A 19,180-nucleotide genomic window follows, 5' to 3' on the forward strand; every position below is an offset into this window, starting at 1 on the left:
TCTCCCTCTAGCTCAGAATCACTGTTAGGATCATATTCTGAGCATGAATCTGTAGGTGGAGAGCATTTGCATTGCATCCAGACTTGATTTCAGTCCCATAATGCCAAGTTTGACAGCCATGGCATTGTTCTACTTTATTCTTTTCATGCACGCAAGCTCATAATCATTATGATGATGTTCAGAATCTGAGATTCATGAAAACATAAAAAGTGCTCAGATTATCTATGGAATGCATTGCGGATTCAACTCAAAGAGTGTCTCCCTATAAACCCATGCATATGCAAAGTTCACCCCCCCCCCAACCGTGCTGACTAGACCACACACAGAAATACAAACCTCTTATGTCTCTATAACAGGCAAACACACATTTCAAAACTGAAGTAGGAACATTAGAATCATATCAAATTCATATTTGAAGAAATAAACAAAGGAATTATCAGTGGCATAATGTTTAGCTTCAAGGGTGGAGTGCTGGTAGTGTGACACAAAGCAAGTAGGCAGATTGTATTCCATGTAAAAGATCGTAGTCTATGTAAAAGCTGGAAATGACACTTTCTTTCTACACAATGCAGTGTTCGTTGCCCACACATGATGGAAGAGATCACACAGAGAAATACTATTCACTCATGTCTACGGTTCTAGTATTTTGAAACAGGGTGGTCCACCCTAAAAGAATATTGACAACAAATATGACAAGGAAAGCATAGATGTAGTGAATCAATCATTTACTTGTCAGCTTACTAGGACAAGTATGCATAATTGTAACTGCAGTAAGAGACCGTCCAAAATCTGAATCAAGAAGTTTGTCTAGCACTTATTGTTTGCAACTAATCGACGTGAATAAGTGGATATTGTATCGAATGAGTAAGAAAGACAAGTAAAATTGTCACCAAACCTGGCCTGCAGTAGTAATCTGGGTCAATGTCACTACAACCAACAATCCAAAATGACTAGTGTCTGTTCCTAGGGCCGGAATTTTGAAACCCTGTGAACTTTACAGGTACTAAAGATTACTGAAATACATCTGAACCACTAAGTGTAGGTAGCACTCAGCACACAACAAACCCTAATGGCAGTCCTGCCTAATGAGTGATAAATCAATTAGAAAACGGGTGATGAGGAGTGGCTGCTGAGTGTTGAGGATGTATCTTAGGATAAATCGGGTTGGCTTAGTGGGTGTTGCATGCCTGAGCCCTGAACGGACTGGGAAGGTAGGCACGGCAGCACGCCCGGGCAGCGGTGACGCTATTGGGCGAGCGAGTCCTGACCTCCTGTTTGTCTGACGTCTCCTCCTACAGTCATGCCGTCCGGGGACGGCAAATCGCCGGCGATGCAGGCGGCTGGGGGCGAGTAGAGATTGGAAGCGCGCAGCAGAACAGAGGGGAATCAGGGCCTGGGCCGACCCAAAATCCCAGGGCGGGCCGACACACCCGAGCGGCGAACATGCATTTTCGAAACTAAATTAGGAACATTTAGTTGACCAATTAAATGACTCTGTTTTAATAATATCATATTCGTATTTGAACAACTAAGTTTGTTTAGCTTGATGGGTGGAGCAGTGCTATTATGACATGAAGCGCGTATGCTGATTGTATAGTGATCATAAAAGGGGGAAACCCTAAGCATTTTTTAGCAAAAGAGGATTTCCCCTCTGATTTCTATTAAAGAAACCACGACGGAACCAACATAATCAATTAAACCCTAAGCATGATCAATTAAACCCTATTATGACCGTGCCATGGTAGATTTAAAGCTGCAAACCGAGGAAATGCTATTTAGCATCCATTGTTTGCTTCGAACTAAGAACTAAATTCTAAGAGCTGAAAAGAAAGTACAGTAACCAAGTTACGATCTATTTTTTGGTTGAGATCAAAAAATTGAGGATATATGAAGTACCACCTCTCTTGCAGCGCCGTGTAGGCATCAGTGGTGCGATGGCTGTCGGTGGCGTTGAAGCAGATCTGCAACGGTAGATGGGTGCATCAGGGGATAAATCCTGTTGCAGTGGAAGAGAAGGCCGTGTGAGCGGCCCCGGCAAAGAGGATGACGGCACCGATGAAGCGAGAGGACGCGATGCAAGGCTCTTGGTCCGTCACCGTGGATGAGAAACGTCCATCTCTAGCAGTGGATGACGCGGTCTTGGTAGGCGCTCCAACATGGTGGAGGACAGTGGCGATGGATGGGGTGGAGGACGGCGGTGATGGATGGGGTGGCGGACGGAGGAGGCTAGTGTGGGGATGATGTTCTAGTGCGGATGGTGTATGAATGGGAAAATGGGGGGAGAGGTACGGGGAACCATGTTTTTGTGATGCGCCTGTCGGAAATATGGAAAGTTACAAACTTAGCCCTCGTTTAAAATTTGGACGTCTCGTCGGTTGGGGATAGGACGGTAATCTTGCATCTCGCAAATATTTACTCAAAGCAATTTCGGGCGGTTGTGTCACGTCTGAGTGAAGTTACAAACCTGCCCCTATTGAAAATATTTGCCTACATCAATTTCGGCCGAGTCGAGTTTGTTTTGCCGCCCACTGTGTACGAATGTGGAAATGGAGGGAGAAACAAAGGTCTTTCGGACGAGCTTGAAACAAATGTGTTTTGCCACCAATTTTTGGCGCCCACCGTGTCGGAATGGGCTCAGATGCGGTCGTATCACGTCTAATTGAAGTTACTAACCTACCCCTATTGAGAGCTGTCGAAATCGGGCCGATGGATTGTCAGTAATTTCCATCTCCCAAACACTTGGCTTCGGACAACCGACGTAGGATTGGACATTTTGCCGCTTCTTTCCAATTTCGGGACAATAAGCATTGATGAGGACATCAATACCATTGTTACACCCACAGCCCCTGCTGCTATACATACTGGACCAATTACTAGAGCTCGTGCATGCCAGTTGAATTATCAGGTACTTTCGTTTCTTGGTAACGATTCTAATGTTCATGAGAATATGATGCTGGCTAAATTGGATACATTTGTTTTGCTTACGAATGAAGGGCCTAGCTTGGACAAGAAAGAGGAACCTTGGAGCAAGTTCAAGCATGGAGATGATGGCATGCGCAAGGGGATCAAGAACGGAGTTACAAGTGATGAATTTAGGACTTTGAAGCCACCATAAGGAGTGCATGAAGCCTTGGACGAAATATACAAGACGCCACTTCATAAATTTCGTCCAGAGGCTATTCTAGGTGCTGCGTCACCTTATTATTGGGCCAGGCCCATGTATTTTTGAAATACTTAAGTATAGGCTGTTTTTAGAGTCCGTATGTGTGGGGAAACAAGACTTAGGGTTGGTTTCGGACCCCTCCTCCAAGGGACACGAAATCCCCCCCCCCCTCTTCCTCCATATATACAACCCTTAGGGTGTCGTTTAGACTTTGGGTTTTGTTTAGATTAAAAGTTCGCCATAGTTGCAACTTCGCGTACTTCATTTGTGTCCAACGACCAGACCAAGACATCACAGAACCCCACCTTCATTAATAAAGCTTTCCTCTTTTACTCGCAATATCCAGATTGCAATCTCGGTTTCTTGCTTGTTCTTCGTTTGCTCACAAGAAATAGACCCTCATGGTCAGGTTGATCGTGCTTCGGCATGGTCAATAACCCTCGGAAGTTGGTTTAGCGATTGCTAAGGCGCGACGTCTTCGCACGTTCATAGTCGGATCGTCAAAGTCGACTCCCACAGAAAACGATATCTATCTCATCGAAACATCGGGACACCTTCGCCTCCATCAAGAATCCACATTTACCCTGGCAACTAAATTTGAATCCATTTTGTATTCCTATACGAATCTTTATAAATCATTCTATGTGTTTTTATATATCTTCAAAAGCATGACAAAGATGTATTGCACTGTCATATATGAATATGATTTACAAATGCCGATACTCGAATTCAGAAGCTAGAATCAAGTTTAAGGTGAATTCAAATATTTGGAACACTTTATGTCCAACTCAAGTGTCACATGCAGCGTAATGTGTACTCCCATTTAGATATGTACACAAGCAATGTATCAAGATTCAAATACCGAGTCAATCAATCAATAATCTACAAAATTAGTAGACATATGAACACTTATAGAGTATATGGATCAATAATATCAACTAACATACATAAGCCAGGCCGCTGTACCTTTTTTGCTAGAAGAGCATCCTTTTTTAGCGAAGCTAGTACAACATCTTGGCCCTTTCCGATGCATGCCACTTATGGTCCATCTATACTACTATTATTGCTGAATGCACATTCAGCCCGATTGGCATATTTATAGGTCTGGCACGGCAATCAAAATGAAATGTCTCTAAGTCTTACCAATTAATACAGACTTGTGCTCAAATAAAATTACAAACCAAAAAACAAAAAACAATTATTACATGATGTCTAAAACAAATGGTTTGATCGATTACATGAACAAACAACTCAAAGGTTATTCAACGATGGAAAGAACATTTCACCTATGATTTACCAAGTGGGAATTTAATTTCCTTTTTTCCTTCAGGACCTTAACAATGTGGTCAATCTCAGCTTGCTTCGTTTTGAAATCCACCAAATATTTAATGGTTTTCTTGAGTACTGCTTCTGATTGTGATGTTTGCTTCCTCAACATGTCAACTTCATCTCTAAGTGCAGAAGCAGAATCTCTTTCTACCACTAGTTTAGCCTCTAGAGCATTAGCAGTTGGCAATTCATGATGCACGATTGGGCCGGTGCCACTGCTGCAGGATGATACAATGTCCATGGGGACCTCGCTCTTTGATCTTGGGCTAACCTGTTTTGCCATTAAAGTTCTGATTGGATTCCGAGAAGTTGAAGTTAGCAAAATATCTCAACTAGGAGTTATAACAGCAAACCATTTAAACAAACAAGGAATTAAAGAGTTTCAATTGGATGCTAAAAAGTAGTTATTAACATCATTGTAACCGGTTGTTGCAGCAGCAAAGCGGTTAAACAAACAAGTTTTGCAAAAGGTACCTGTTGTGGCATTGGAGTTTCTCTAGGATCCTGAAAAGTTGAGTAGCCAGTAACGTGATTAGAGCAACCGGTTGCAGCAGCAAAGCAGTAAAACAAACAAGTTTTGCAAAAGGAACCTGTTGTGGCATTGGAGTTTCTCTTGGATCCTGAAAAGTTGAGTAGTCAGTAACTTGATTAGAGCAACAAGTTACAGCAGCAAACCTATTACACAAATATATTTTTGAAAATGTACCTGCTGTGCAATTGGACTTCCAATTGGATCCTGAAATCTTGAAGTTGGTAAGATGATTATAGCAACAAGTTACAGCAGCAAACCAGGTAAACAAGGAAGTTTCTCAAAACATACCTGTTGGGCCAACGGAGTTTCAGTTGGATCCTGCAAACTTGAATGTTAGCAATCAATAAATAAAGTTTTGCAACAGCCATAAGAAACTAACTTCAAACTAGTAAAACTAACCAGTTTTGGCAACGTATTTAATTACACATGAACTAATAAACTAACAAGTTCTTGGCAACGTATTAAAGTAACAAGTCGGTACCGTTTACCAGCAACACAGACATCTGTAAATTTCTTTGATGTAAGCAAAATGATTCCAACACATATATAAATTAAAAAGACGGTGTCCCTCATATAAACCTGACAGTTGTCTATCTATGAACATGCAAAAATCACTAGTGCTGCAAGTGATAACAGTAAACCTTTTAAACAAACAGGGTATCAGAACGTATATTACACGTGAATTCTGCTGCACCCTAGAAGTACATATGACCAGCTATATACGTGCTTAAGTAGCTATTTAAGTTAATGCAAACATGTAATTCTTAACAGTAAGTATCAAACACATAGAAGGCGCAGTCTATAATAGGATTAACAGGTTATGGCATTATGTAATCAGTAGAAAACTAAATTAAGCCAAGCAATGTAATTGAACAATTTTGCAATAAGTGGCTAACTAAATTTCCGAGAAGCAGGTAACTGAACTTACGCTAGCTTTTTGTACAGGCACACTCCAACTTCTTTTTCGCTTACAAGGTTCTACGAAGGAGTCCATGGCATCAATTGCTTGGATACGCAGTCCCAATACTTCTTTCTTCCCACACCGCATTGGTAAGTCGAATGGTTAATCTGGTAAGATGGTGCATCCTTGATATGTTATATTAGGATGTGTAGTCAGACTAGTTGTGGCCACACACATCACACTGGCTTTTACTGTATTTTTCATGCGATTACATTTGGCATATCGAGATCTAAGCAATCTACAATAGGATGAAAAGACTGGCATCCTTCACATTATTGGCGAACTCAGTTCATAGAAACAAGAAATTCAACCATTCTATGGGTAAATCAAAAGCGCCACTGGAATATTTTTCACTACCCCAATCATACACGCAAAAAGGGGCGACACCACCATAGGGGCTGGTATGGGCGGCCGTCTCGGGTGGCTAGAAAGTGTGCACCTAGTTTGAGTCGTCCAGGTTGGCCCAGGATAGTTTTGTTCATCCCAATGCACGAGCAGGCAATGTAAAAAATGAAGAAAAATGTTTCAATTTGGCTGGGCCAATAACGTAAGTGCAAGGCAGGCCCTATAGCAGGCTCGCGGTGATGCGGAGCATCCTACGATCATCCCCATGTACACTCGAGCATACGCCATTGGACACAAGGTGAACTTGCTCCTTTCCAAATCTTCCCTTTCCGTATGTAAGACATGGATGCTACATCAAGCACGGACCTTGTGCATACTCAGGTACACCCAAGGAGACCAAGGAGAGCCCAAGGACCAAGGACAAGTGTGCGCGGGAGCGAAGGAAGGAGAAGGAAGAAGAGCCAGCTACTACAGGCCCCGGACATCCGGCCCCAGCCCGGACATCTGGCCCAACCCCCGAAATCCGGCCCCTGCCTATCCAGAGAGCTTTGGAAGCGACCCTGACAGCCCGGACATCCGGCCCCATGCCCCAGACATCCGGCTCCTCCCGAAGCCCTGGACATCCGGCCCCTCCGCCTGGAAGTCTGGAGCACGCTAACCAGAGAACAGAAGAATCGGGCAACCCCAGCCCGGACATCCGGCCAGAGGCCCGGACATCCGGCTCTTCGTGATCCACCGGACCTCCGGCCCCCAGCCCGGACATCCGGCACCTGCCTGTGCGTAGAGATCGGGCCAAGGGCCCATGTATCCCCCCTCTCACTTACCCCTTCGTGGGCTAGCACTATATATACTTCCCCACATCCTCCTAGTTAGGGTTAGTAAAGGATTAGCTCATATTTTGTGTGAGAGCTTTGCTCATCCACTCGGTTACCTTCTCCTCAGAGATTCGAGCCTCCACCGGAGAAGATCCCCCAAGCGGATTCAAGACCCCTCTTTAGGGAAGAACATCAAGACCTCCTCACGGAGAAGACCGGTTACCGTGTATCGTCCATTGTTGACTTTGGATCGTGTATCTTCCCCTTTGTACTCGAGGATCTAGCACATGTGTAACTTGTTCTTGTTGGTTTAGTGTTTCTCTTGTGTTTCCCCCGTGATTTCCTTCGTTTCCCTCCTTGTGTTCTTCGTGTTCATCGCGGGATCCGCTCCTATCGTGAAAGATCGGGCCACTAGGGTTCTACCCTACATCATCTTGGTATCATGAGCCACGTTGATCATGATTTCGGAGCCTCCCCGTTGTGTTTTCTATCCTAGTTTTGTTGATTTCGTCCTAAATTCGAAAATTCCCCACAAAAATAGCCCCCAATTTTTTTGTGATTTGTTGATTTGATGATGTTCTGTTGATTTTGATCCATGGAATTGCTTGGTTTCGAGTGGATCTAGCATATCCCCAAGTTTCCCCACTTTCCATCCACGGAATCTCTCCAATTTTGCCTTTGGAATCATCCATTTCCGCCCCCAATTCGAAAATTTCCGCCCCAAATGAGATCTGGATTCGTCGGGCCGGACATCCGGGCCAAAGGCCAGACATCCGGGTCCCCGGACGGACATCCGGCTCTTGGAGCACCAAATCTGCACGGTTTTGGACATCAGGTCCCGGATTTCCGGCCCCGAGCCCGGATGTCCGGCCCCTGACATCTCAGCCATCTCCATTTCACCATTTTGTCCATAACTAATTCATCCAGAGTCCATTTTTGACGTTCTTTAGCTCGTTGAAAAGCTCTTGACATCGCCCTTCCAACAAAAATAATACCATCACCATTTGACTCCATCAAATTTTTGGAACTTTGGCATCTTTGCCTAGGGCTTACACCACATCATCCGCTACACCACCACCGACTTCCGCAACCTAACCAATTTTGTTCCCCATAGCATTTGTGGTTGCTTGAGTAGTGATTCGAGTCTCCTAAGGTGTTTAGGCTACTTAGGTATGGTTGCTTCTTCATCAACCACCACCACCACCATAACTCCCCACATAGGCTTGCCCACCATACACTTCCACCACCCCAACTTAACCCAATTTTGTTAGTGTGGTGAGTTGTGTCTCCTAAGGTGTTTCGGCTACTTAGGGACCGTGCTTTCAACTCCGACACTGTGTATAGTCCACCACCTTACCCTCCACTTCTGCATTGCGTCTCAAAACCCATCATTGCATCTACACAATCCCATTGAGCTTCCGCAACCACCATCGCATTCCCGCTATATCACCATTTGACATTTGAGATTTTGAGTTCGCGGTTTTTCCGTTTACTAAGGTGTTTCGGCTACTTAGGGACGAGTATCCATCATCTTGGTGTCTCCATCAAGATCACCGCCACTCATCATCGCCACGGACGGTAACCTCCATATCATCTTGGTATCATGGTATCCCTCCATTGTATATTCCCTTGCCATTGCATTGTTAACCCCTAGCCCATTTTGCATTACTTGCCTATCGAGACTAGCCATTTGAGTATTGCCGGCAATGTTACTTGTGCACATTAGTGATCTAGACCATACATTGCATACATACCATATCATATTGGTATCATATCATCCCTTGTGCCACAAGATTGTTCCCGTATATACCCAATTGCTATCATGGTTTGTGCATTTCGCAAAGTGGCCATATATATATAAAAAAGAATAAGCTTTTAAGCAAAAGAGAGAAAAACAAAAGAGCTTGTAAGCAAGTACCATAGCATCATAGCCCATTGCATATAAGATTGTCATATCCGATCATCTTGGATCATACCACCGGAACATCATACACATAGCATACTTGGGATAGAAGTCGTTGCATTTTTTTCTCCTATAGGTTGTGCACAAGTGTCGTATCCGCCTATTTAGCATCGTGCTAGCGTCTCTCTAGAGTTGTGCAACAAGAGCATTTTCCGTGGATTCCACATTTTGAGCTCATTCCTTGGTTGCACGACCCCATTTATCTATCCGTGTGTGTGTTTCCGTGTACCACATATTGCTATTGGTCTACTTGTTACACTTGCGAATTTGTGAATCTCTTTCAACATTATTGAATCTTGCTAACATTTTACATCAAATTTTTGTGCCACTATCCTCACCGAGCTCCACCATAATCCTTACTTGTGTAGGTGTGAGAAACCGACAAGAATTGGTACCAATTCTGCTATTTCCTTGTCCACATTGGAGTGATCATTGCTCCACTTTCAACTTCGGTCAAGGTACATTTGGTATTCGTTCTTCTCTTTCTCCAACTCATATTGGCTCGAGTCTTGTGATGGATAGGCAAGGCATTTCATCTCCGGTCTTCGACAACAACGACAGCGTGAACAACTACATCACCAAAGCGTCAATCTTCGATCTACAACGACAAATGCAAGGCACGCAATCAAGATTGCGAGAGCGCATCGAGAAGCTCTCCATCGACATTTGCCACTCCAAAGCGAGGAAAAGGGACTACATCGACAACAAGCTTTCCACACAAAAGAAGGAGCAAGATGCAAGGATGGAGGAGACTCGGACCTTGTCGATCAACCGTTCTTCCCCTTCATCATCCTCAAGGCGGCGATGTTCAAGTCACAAGTCTTCGGAGCGCAAAAATGATGCAAGCGCAAGTCGTCCACGTCCACATCTCCATGGAGACCACCATCACATTCGTAATCCACCTTGTCATGAAGGGCGAGTCACCTCCAGGCAACATGTGCACGATGACGACGAACGACATCTACGAGCTCAAGTACGACAACGACACCATCATCATGAAGATGCTCAACACGCGCAAATGCACAAGTCCCAACAAAATCTACTTCACGCCAAGGCCAAGCTTCAAGAGCAAAAGAGAACACCGCGAGACAAGCACCACAACCAAGACGACGCTACGGCTACACCAACCACTTCGGCATCTTCGCCAAGTGTTCTCAAGGCATCTTCGCCTTTGGACATACGACATCTTTGCCTACTTCCCGTGAGTTTGCCTACATCGACATCTTCACCAACGAGGCGACCACCAACGAGCGAGGGCGACACTTCCATCTTCGGAAGCCCCTCAAAGAAGATGGCCGAGCATGGGAATTTCACTTCGGTCATGGAGAGGAGCCACGAGGTGCCACATCATATGGGCCTCCAACAACAAGACGGCGACAAGAAGGTCGATTAAGGGCCATCCCCTTCGACCACGGCGACGAGCATGAACCTCTTCAACAACATGAAGATGGTGCCCATATTGGACTCATACTCCGAGTCAAGCTATGAGACTGCACATGAGACCTTACCTTTGGTTTTAGAGGAGAGTGATGATGTTCCATCTTCGGCCTTCATCCATGGCTACGACTACGACATGATTGAGCATGGCGACATTTGCACCGACATCTCTCCGACACCCACATATGAAGAGATGCCCCAATTTCCATGTGAGGAGAGCCACGACCCCATGAGTGACATGAGTGACTCCACCATACGTGACATTGAGAGCATTTCCTATGAGAGGATGTGTGTGACCACCACTAGCCCCACACTTGAGAGCATGCCACACATCCTATGTGAGGTTGAGAGCCATTTGAGTGACTCCACCAACCATATGAGTGAGAGCATCCAAGAGGGAGTGAGTGAGCCACAACACTTAGTGAGTGAGGTAGTTGACATGGCATGTGAGGCCACTGTGATTTCTAACAACCTAACCTCTACTCCGAGTGTGTTTTCTTCTTTGGTGCTAGGTCTCCTACATGATGACACGCCTATCCTTGACAAGTCCATACCTCCAATGGCGACAACGATGGCCATGGTTGACAATGATGCACCCCCACATGGTTCCATCAAGATGAAGATGACCATGACTCAGTCTTCGACACCTCACCTACAACACATGAACGATGCTCCAAAGGTAACATAGGTGATGGTGCTTCTCTTGTCCCACTAGTGGACTATTTTATGAATGATTGCTTGCATGATGTTGACACACATATTCCCATGCTTCATGCTAGTGCGACTTCCTCATGTCATGACTTACCTATTTATGATGAATATGATGATGAGCATGTCAAGTTGCCTAGTTGTGATGTTATGCTCCATAGGATATCATGTGAAAATTCTTTTAGTCACATCATGTTTGACAATCCATTAACCTTGTCATATGCTATGAGTGAGATATCCCATATTGCATCATTTCAATCTCAACATAGTAACTATGAATGCCCCATTAAAATCAATCCCATTTGCACTTATGGCATAGATGAAGAGATGATGGTCATTGGCTTTTGTTTTTCATGTGATGATATTGCCATGCTTCCTTTACATGATTTGTGCAATTCATCTACTATGCCATGCCATGATCACATTGTTCCAAATATGCATTGTATTGGATGTTGTCAATATTCTCGGTGTGATGTTTCCATTAATGCTCATGAGGAGACCCCCATAGTTTCCTCATACATATTAGGAGATTTTGATGCATTCCATACTTGGCATGATTCCCATAATTGCTTGCACCATATGCATTCCATGCATAACAATGCTCTAGATATTTCCCATGACGCATTACACAATTTGAGTATCCATTATGCTATACATCACAACAAACCTATCATGATGGATGACATGTTTCTATATCATGCATCTCATTTATTTGAGCATTGGATATTTTGTGCTAACCAACACAAGCATGTGCGCATCATGATGGATGATGTGTACATATACCACGCACACACAATTTTCATTTGTCTTTGTTTTGTGTAGGTACTCACGTATACTCGTCAACCTCTCAATCCCAAGAGTTGATGAAACGAGCTCTTGAGAGCAAAGATGACTTGGGATCCCGTGGAATATCCTTACCACCATTCCCTTCGCGCAAGGACTACGCGCATCTCTCTCACTTGGCTATTTCCATGTTTATCATGTGCCTCATGCTATTGATGCTATTTTTCTCATATCCTCCTTTCATGCTTGTGCTATTTCATGTGATTATTCATGCACACTATTTGCACCCATGACATGCTTGCCATGATTCCTTCTAGTATGTTGCATCTTCGCACTACTAGCTTGCTTGAATTGATCACCATGATTGCTTGCTTTGTCTCATCACCCATGTTCAACTCTTACTCGCTTTCTTGGGTTGATGACATATATGCTCGTGCCTCTCACATGATACATCTTGTTCATTGTCGCTTGCCTCCAATTATGCTTATTGATCTTGGATACTTGGACACCTTACTTGTGATGCATGCTTGTTTGATTGAGCCTATTAAATTTGGTTGTTCTCGCATTATATGCCTCCATACTATAAAATGCTCCCTTGTCCTTTCTTATGATGAGCATGATGCATACACTTGTTGGGTATTTTACCACACGAATGATAGGTTTTGCATCTCCGCTGACCTCATTTGTTTTTCTGAGTGTTTGTCATGTTCTTTCATTTTGAAGTATTCACAAGGCGATACCGTCATCAGACAATTTGGTCATGTGAAGGCATGCATGATGTGCAACACCAACATTTGCGAGAATCTCCTAAAGGTGAACTCCTTCCTTTTGAGCCATCCTCAATTACGCATATTGGATGGGTCCCTCTTTCATTGTTGTCTCCTTCTTGTTATCTACATGATACATCTTGCAAACAGAGGAGCGACATGGGAGATTGGCTCTATGGACCTTCAAATTGAGGAGCGCTCGGACTTATTGGAAGCACCTTCGAACCTCCACTCATGCCATGACATCGAGCATTGGTACACCAACACCTCCATATTTGTTGATTGTGCTTACACATGTTGAGGGACTCCTGGATTAGGGGGTCTCCGGACAGCCGGACTATATCCTTTGGCCGGACTGTTGGACTATGAAGATACAAGATTGAAGATTTGTCTCGTGTCCGGATGGGACTCTACTTAGCGTGGAAGGCAAGCTAGGCAGTACGGATATGGATATCTCCTCCTTTGTAACCGACCTTGTGTAACCCTAGCCCCCTCTGGTGTCTATATAAACCGGAGGGTTTTAGTCCGTAGGACAACAGACAATCATACCATAGGCTAGCTTCTAGGGTTTGCCCTCTCCGATCTCATGGTAGATCAACTCTTGTAATACTCATACCATCAATAATAAATCAAGCAGGACGTAGGGTTTTACCTCCATCAAGAGGGCCCAAACCTGGGTAAAACATCGTGTTCCCTGCCTCCTGTTACCATCCACCTTAGACGCACAGTTCGGGACCCCCTACCCGAGATCCGCCGGTTTTGACACCGACATTGGTGCTTTCATTGAGAGTTCCTCTATGTCGTCGTTGTTAGGCTTGATGGCTCCTACTATCATCAATAGCGATGCAGTCCAGTGTGAGACTCTTCTCCCCGGACAGATCTTTGTGTTCGGCGGCTTTGCACTGCGGGCCAACTCGCTTGGCCATCTGGAGCAGATCGAAAGTTATGCCCCTGGCCACCAGGTCAGGTTTGGAAGCTTAAATTACACGGCCAATATCCGCGGAGACTTGATCTTCGACGGATTCGAGCCCCTGCCTTGTGCGCGACGCGGTCACGATGAGTACGATTTAGCTCTACTGTAGGATTTAGAAGTAGATGTGTCTAGAGGGGGTGATTAGACACTTAATGCTAAAGTTGCAATTTTTAAGCTTTTTCGGTTTAAGTGGAGTTTAGGCACAATTTCAACACACACAATACATATTAAGCAAGCATGCAAAGAGTATATGAGCAGCGGAATGTAAAGCATGCAACTTGCAAGAATGTAAAGGGAAGGGTTTGGAGAAATCAAACGCAATTGGAGACACGGATGTTTTTCCCGTGGTTCGGATAGGTGGTGCTATCCTACATCCATGTTGATGGAGACTTCAACCCACAAAGGGTAACGATTGCGAGAGTCCACACAGGGCTCCACCCACAAAGGGTAACGGTTGCGCGAGTCCACACAGGGCTCCACCCACGAAGGGTCCACGAAGAAGCAACCATCCACAAAGGGTCCACGAAGAAGCAACCTTGTTTATCCCACCATGGCCATCGCCCACACAGGACTTGCCTCACTAGCGGTAGATCTTCACGAAGTAGGCGATCTCCTTGCCCTTACAAACTCCTTGGTTCAACTCCACAATCTTGTCGGAGGCTCCCAAGTGACACCTAGCCAATCTAGGAGACACCACTCTCCAAGAAGTAACAAATGGTGTGTAGGTAATGAACTCCTTGCTCTTGTGCTTCAAATGATAGTCTCCCCAACACTCAACTCTCTCTCATAGGAATTGGATTTTGTGGAAAGAAGATTTGAGTGGAAAGCAACTTGGAGAAGCTAGAGATCAAGATTCATATGGTAGGAATGGAATATCTTGGTCTCAACACATGAGTAGGTGGTTCTCTATCAGAACATATGAGTTGGAATGGTGTATGTGTTCTGATGGCTCTCTCTTCGAATGAAGAGGAGGTGGAGGGGTATATATAGCCTCCACACAAAATCCAACCATTACACACAGTTTTCCAATCTCGGTGGGACCGAATCAACATACTCGGTCGGACCGAAAATGTAAACCTAGTGACCGTTAGAGATTTTCGGTGGGACTGACATGCAACTCGGTAGGACCGATAGTTAGGGTTTGGGCATAACGTAATCTCGGTGAGACCGATTACACAAACTCGGTGAGACCGAATTTGGTAATTAGCTGACCAGAGAGTTGGTCAAGCAAACTCGGTGGGACCGATTTGCTCTTTCGGTGAGACCGAAAAGTTACAAAGGGGAAACACTGAATTTACATTGCAATCTCGGTGGGACCGATTCGCTCTTTCGGTGAGACCGAAAAGTTACGAAAGGGAAACAGAGAGTTTGCAATGCCATCTCGGTGAGACCGACATCCCTATCGATAGAACCGAATTGCTAGGGTTTGGTAGTGGCTTATGACAAGTGAAACTCGGTGGCGCCGGATAGGAAGAATCGGTAGGACCGAGTTTGGCTTAGGGTTTAGGTCATATGTGGATATGGGAAAGTAGTTGAGGGTTTTGGTGCATATCACTAAGCACATGAAGCAAGAGGCTCATTAAGCAACACCTCATCCCTCCTTGATAGTATTGGCTTTTCCTAAAGACTCAATGTGATCTTGGATCACTAAAATGTAAAATGAGGAGTCTTGAGCTTGAAGCTTTAGCCAATCCTTTGTCCTTAGCATCTTGAAGGAGTTCCCACAACCTTTAGTCCATGCCACTCCATTGTTGAACTTATCTGAAACATGCTAGATCGAAATGTTAGTCCAACAAGAGATATGTTGTCATCAATTATCAAAACCACCTAGGGAGCACTTGTGCTTTCAATCTCCCCCTTTTTGGTAATTGATGGCAACATACATCAAAGCTTTAGATAAAGATATAAAGAACAACAAGTAAAGCTTTGGAAGGACATGTAACAAGCATAGGCTCCCCCTACATGTATGCACTCATGTAAATATGAAATATAGAGGCATGTGAGAGCATAACCATGACAGAGTAGGCAATGTGTTACATGCATCTTTGCCATATGCATCAGAGCAAAAGATTATCAAGGAAAATACCTTCATGCTCATGAGTCCTTCTTACAAACAGTATGTACATAAGCAAGAGCTCCTCATACTCATGATTTTGATGCATATACTTACCTTGTGGTCTTGAGTTGGCTTAGGATGGAATGAACCTGCACAAACAAGGTTAGATAACACAGGTACATCCACTAGCCAGAGCAAACAAAAGAAACCACAAGAATACCAAGACTGGGATGACATGTAGAGAGTGAGTACAAGGTACCACATTGAATTCAACATATCCCCAAAGATAAAGATATGCAATGAATTTGACTGATTTCTTTCCCTTAGGTGTCTTGCTCCCCCTGAATCTTACATGGGATATTGGGAGAAGATAGGGAACAGAAAATCAGAGCTGAAAGATACAAATGGAACTTAATTAAAATGAGTACATATGAACATGTCTTTCCCCCAAAAGGACATGTGGTATCTCTCCTCTTGAACATCAAGCATCTGGGATCCTTGAGTATTCTCCCCCCCTGGAGATTTCTCTCTCTCTCTTAATAATATCTGGGATCCTTGAGACTTTCTCTCCCCCTTGAGCTTTGATGTGATCTCTTTCTCTCCCTTTGACATCAATTTCCAAGAAGGTTTTTCCTGGAATCCGTCGACTAGGTTTGGTCCTTGAGATTCAGCACAAAGCAGAGGATAAAATTGTGATGCTTGTAGAGGACAAGATTCATTGAGTGGAGCTGGATCAGAAGAAATGTAGAACAAGTGGCAATCTGTTTTTCTGATTGCAAAGTCGGTGGTACCGAAAAGATTCGGTTGGACCGAAAATTGCAAGTCGGTGAAACCGAGTTTACACAGAGAAAAACACTTGTCACCTCAGCTCACTAGACATGTAGGATCTCACAAAGATTTGCAATGAATTTCCTGAAGGATTTGCAAGGAATTAAGTGCAGAAAATGCAGAAAAAAACAAAGAGAAAAGAGAAGAAACTGAAAGATCTAGATGAAGTCTTTTTTTGAAAAAGGAGAGAGGAAATAAACATGCATGAGACAAATGTAATAACACAAAGAAAGAACACAAGAGAGCTTCATCTAGAGTTGGGCGGTGACATAGTCACCTATGTTAGAGTATATTGACTTAGGAGTCAAGTGGGAACACTTGATCATAGGTCATACTCATTGTTTAAGCTCAAAATGGGGTTACCATCTTTCGTTTAAGCATCTTGATGTATTCACATCTTGTTGAGTTGCTTTGACTCATGTCTTGGAGTAAAGCTTCTCTAAGATGGAATAACATACCTTGGGTGGTGGTGTGGTTCTTGCTCATGTAGTTGAACTTGTGTGGGTGCTCAAGGTTGATGTAGCTCATCAAGAGTTGGGAGCACCACTTGGAGTTTGAGTTCATCTACCTACATGGGTTAGTTCTTCCAAGGAAGAGCACTTGTGTATCCAAAAATTAAAATCATGAAGCTTAACATAGAATTTGTCAAAGGATATGTTTGAATGGTTTTGTGCTTCCTTGTCTTCAACCACTATTGTGTAGAGTCTTGGTCTTGTAGAGATTGCTCAAGATGTGAGTGAGTCGCAATCTCATGGAATTAGATTCAACCAAGCACCTACATGGGTCAGACAACATGCAAGGTGCAAATATATCCAAGACATAAGATAGTTGTCATAAGACATATATCATGGATTAGTCATAAGCTCATGTCTTGCATGTATCCAATGGAGTTTCTATCCTATGGTATGGATCGAGGATTTCCTCCTGCAAATCCACATGGCCTGCGGTGATGATCTACACGCCATTAAATACCTCCCACTCAAGCTCAAAGGACCAGCTCGGCATTGGCTCAATAGCTTGCCAGCAGAGTCCATTGGCTGTTGGGAGGATCTGGAAGCCGCATTCCTCGACAACTTCCAGGGCACTTACGTGCAACCACCAGATGTCGATGACTTGAGCCACATAATTTAGCAGCCAGAGGAATCGGCCAGGCAATTCTGGACTCGGTCCCTAACAAAGAAAAATCAAATCGTCGACTGTCCGGATGCAGAGGCCCTAGTAGCTTTTAAGCACAACATCCGCGATGAGTGGCTCGCCCGGCACCTTGGTCAGGAAAAGCCGAAATCTATGGCAGCCCTCACGACACTCATGACCCGCTTTTGTGCGGGAGAAGACAGCTGGCTGGCTCGCAGCAATAACATATCAAAGAACCATGGTACTTCGGATACCAAGGATGGCAATGGCAGGTCACGTCACAACAAACATAAGCGACACATTAACAACGACAATACCGAGGATACGGCAATCAATGCCGGATTCAAAGGCTCTAAACCCGGTCAACGGAAAAAGCCATTCAAAAGAAGCACACTGGGCCCGTCCAGTTTGGACCGTATACTCGATCACTCGTGCCAAATACACGGCACCCCGACAAGCCAGCCAACCACACCAACAGGGATTCTTGGGTGTTCAAGAAGGCCGGCAAGATAAATGCCGAAAACAAAGATAAGGGGTCACATAGCGATGACGAGGAGGAGCCCCGGCAGTCGAACACCGGAGGACAAAAGAGGTTCCCCCCACAAGTGCGGACGGTGAACATGATATACGCAAACCACATCCCCAAGAGGGAGCGGAAGCGTGCGCTCAGGGATGTATATGCGCTGGAGCCAGTCGCCCCAAAGTTCAACCCATGGTCTTCCTGTCCGATCACCTTCGACTGCAGGGACCACCCCACTAGTATCCGTCATGGCGGATTCACCGCATTGGTCCTAGACCCAATCATTGACGGATTTCACCTCACTCGAGTCCTTATGGATGGTGGCAGCAGCCTGAACCTGCTTTATTAGGACACAGTGTGCAAAATGGGTATAGACCCCTCCAGGATCGAACCCACAAAAACGACCTTTAAAGGCATCATACCAGGTGTAGAGGCCCATTGCACAGGCTCGGTAACACTGGAAATGGTCTTCGGATCTCCAGATAACTTCCGAAGCGAAGAGTTAATCTTCGACATAGTCCCGTTCGCAGTGGCTACAATGCACTGCTCGGGCGAACCGCATTTGCGAGATTCAATGCGGTACCGAATTATGCATATCTCAAGCTCAAGATGCCAGGATCTCGGGGGGCCATAACAGTCAATGGAAGCACAGAGCACTCTCTCCGCACGGAGGAGCACACTGCGGCCCTTGCAGAAGAAGCGCAAAGCAACCTCTCAAGGCAATCCACTAGTTCGGCGATTAAGGACCCGGACACCTTCAAGCGCGCCTGGAGTAATCGGCAACTGGACGGCCTGGCATGTTCCGAGCTCGCATAGCAATACGGCCCCCACCCCGGTCCCAGCCAAATGGCGAAATCCGTGCCACG

The sequence above is a fragment of the Triticum aestivum genome, chromosome 3A (genome assembly GCF_018294505.1).
Source record: "Triticum aestivum cultivar Chinese Spring chromosome 3A, IWGSC CS RefSeq v2.1, whole genome shotgun sequence".
In the NCBI taxonomy this organism is placed as follows: Eukaryota; Viridiplantae; Streptophyta; class Magnoliopsida; order Poales; family Poaceae; genus Triticum; species Triticum aestivum.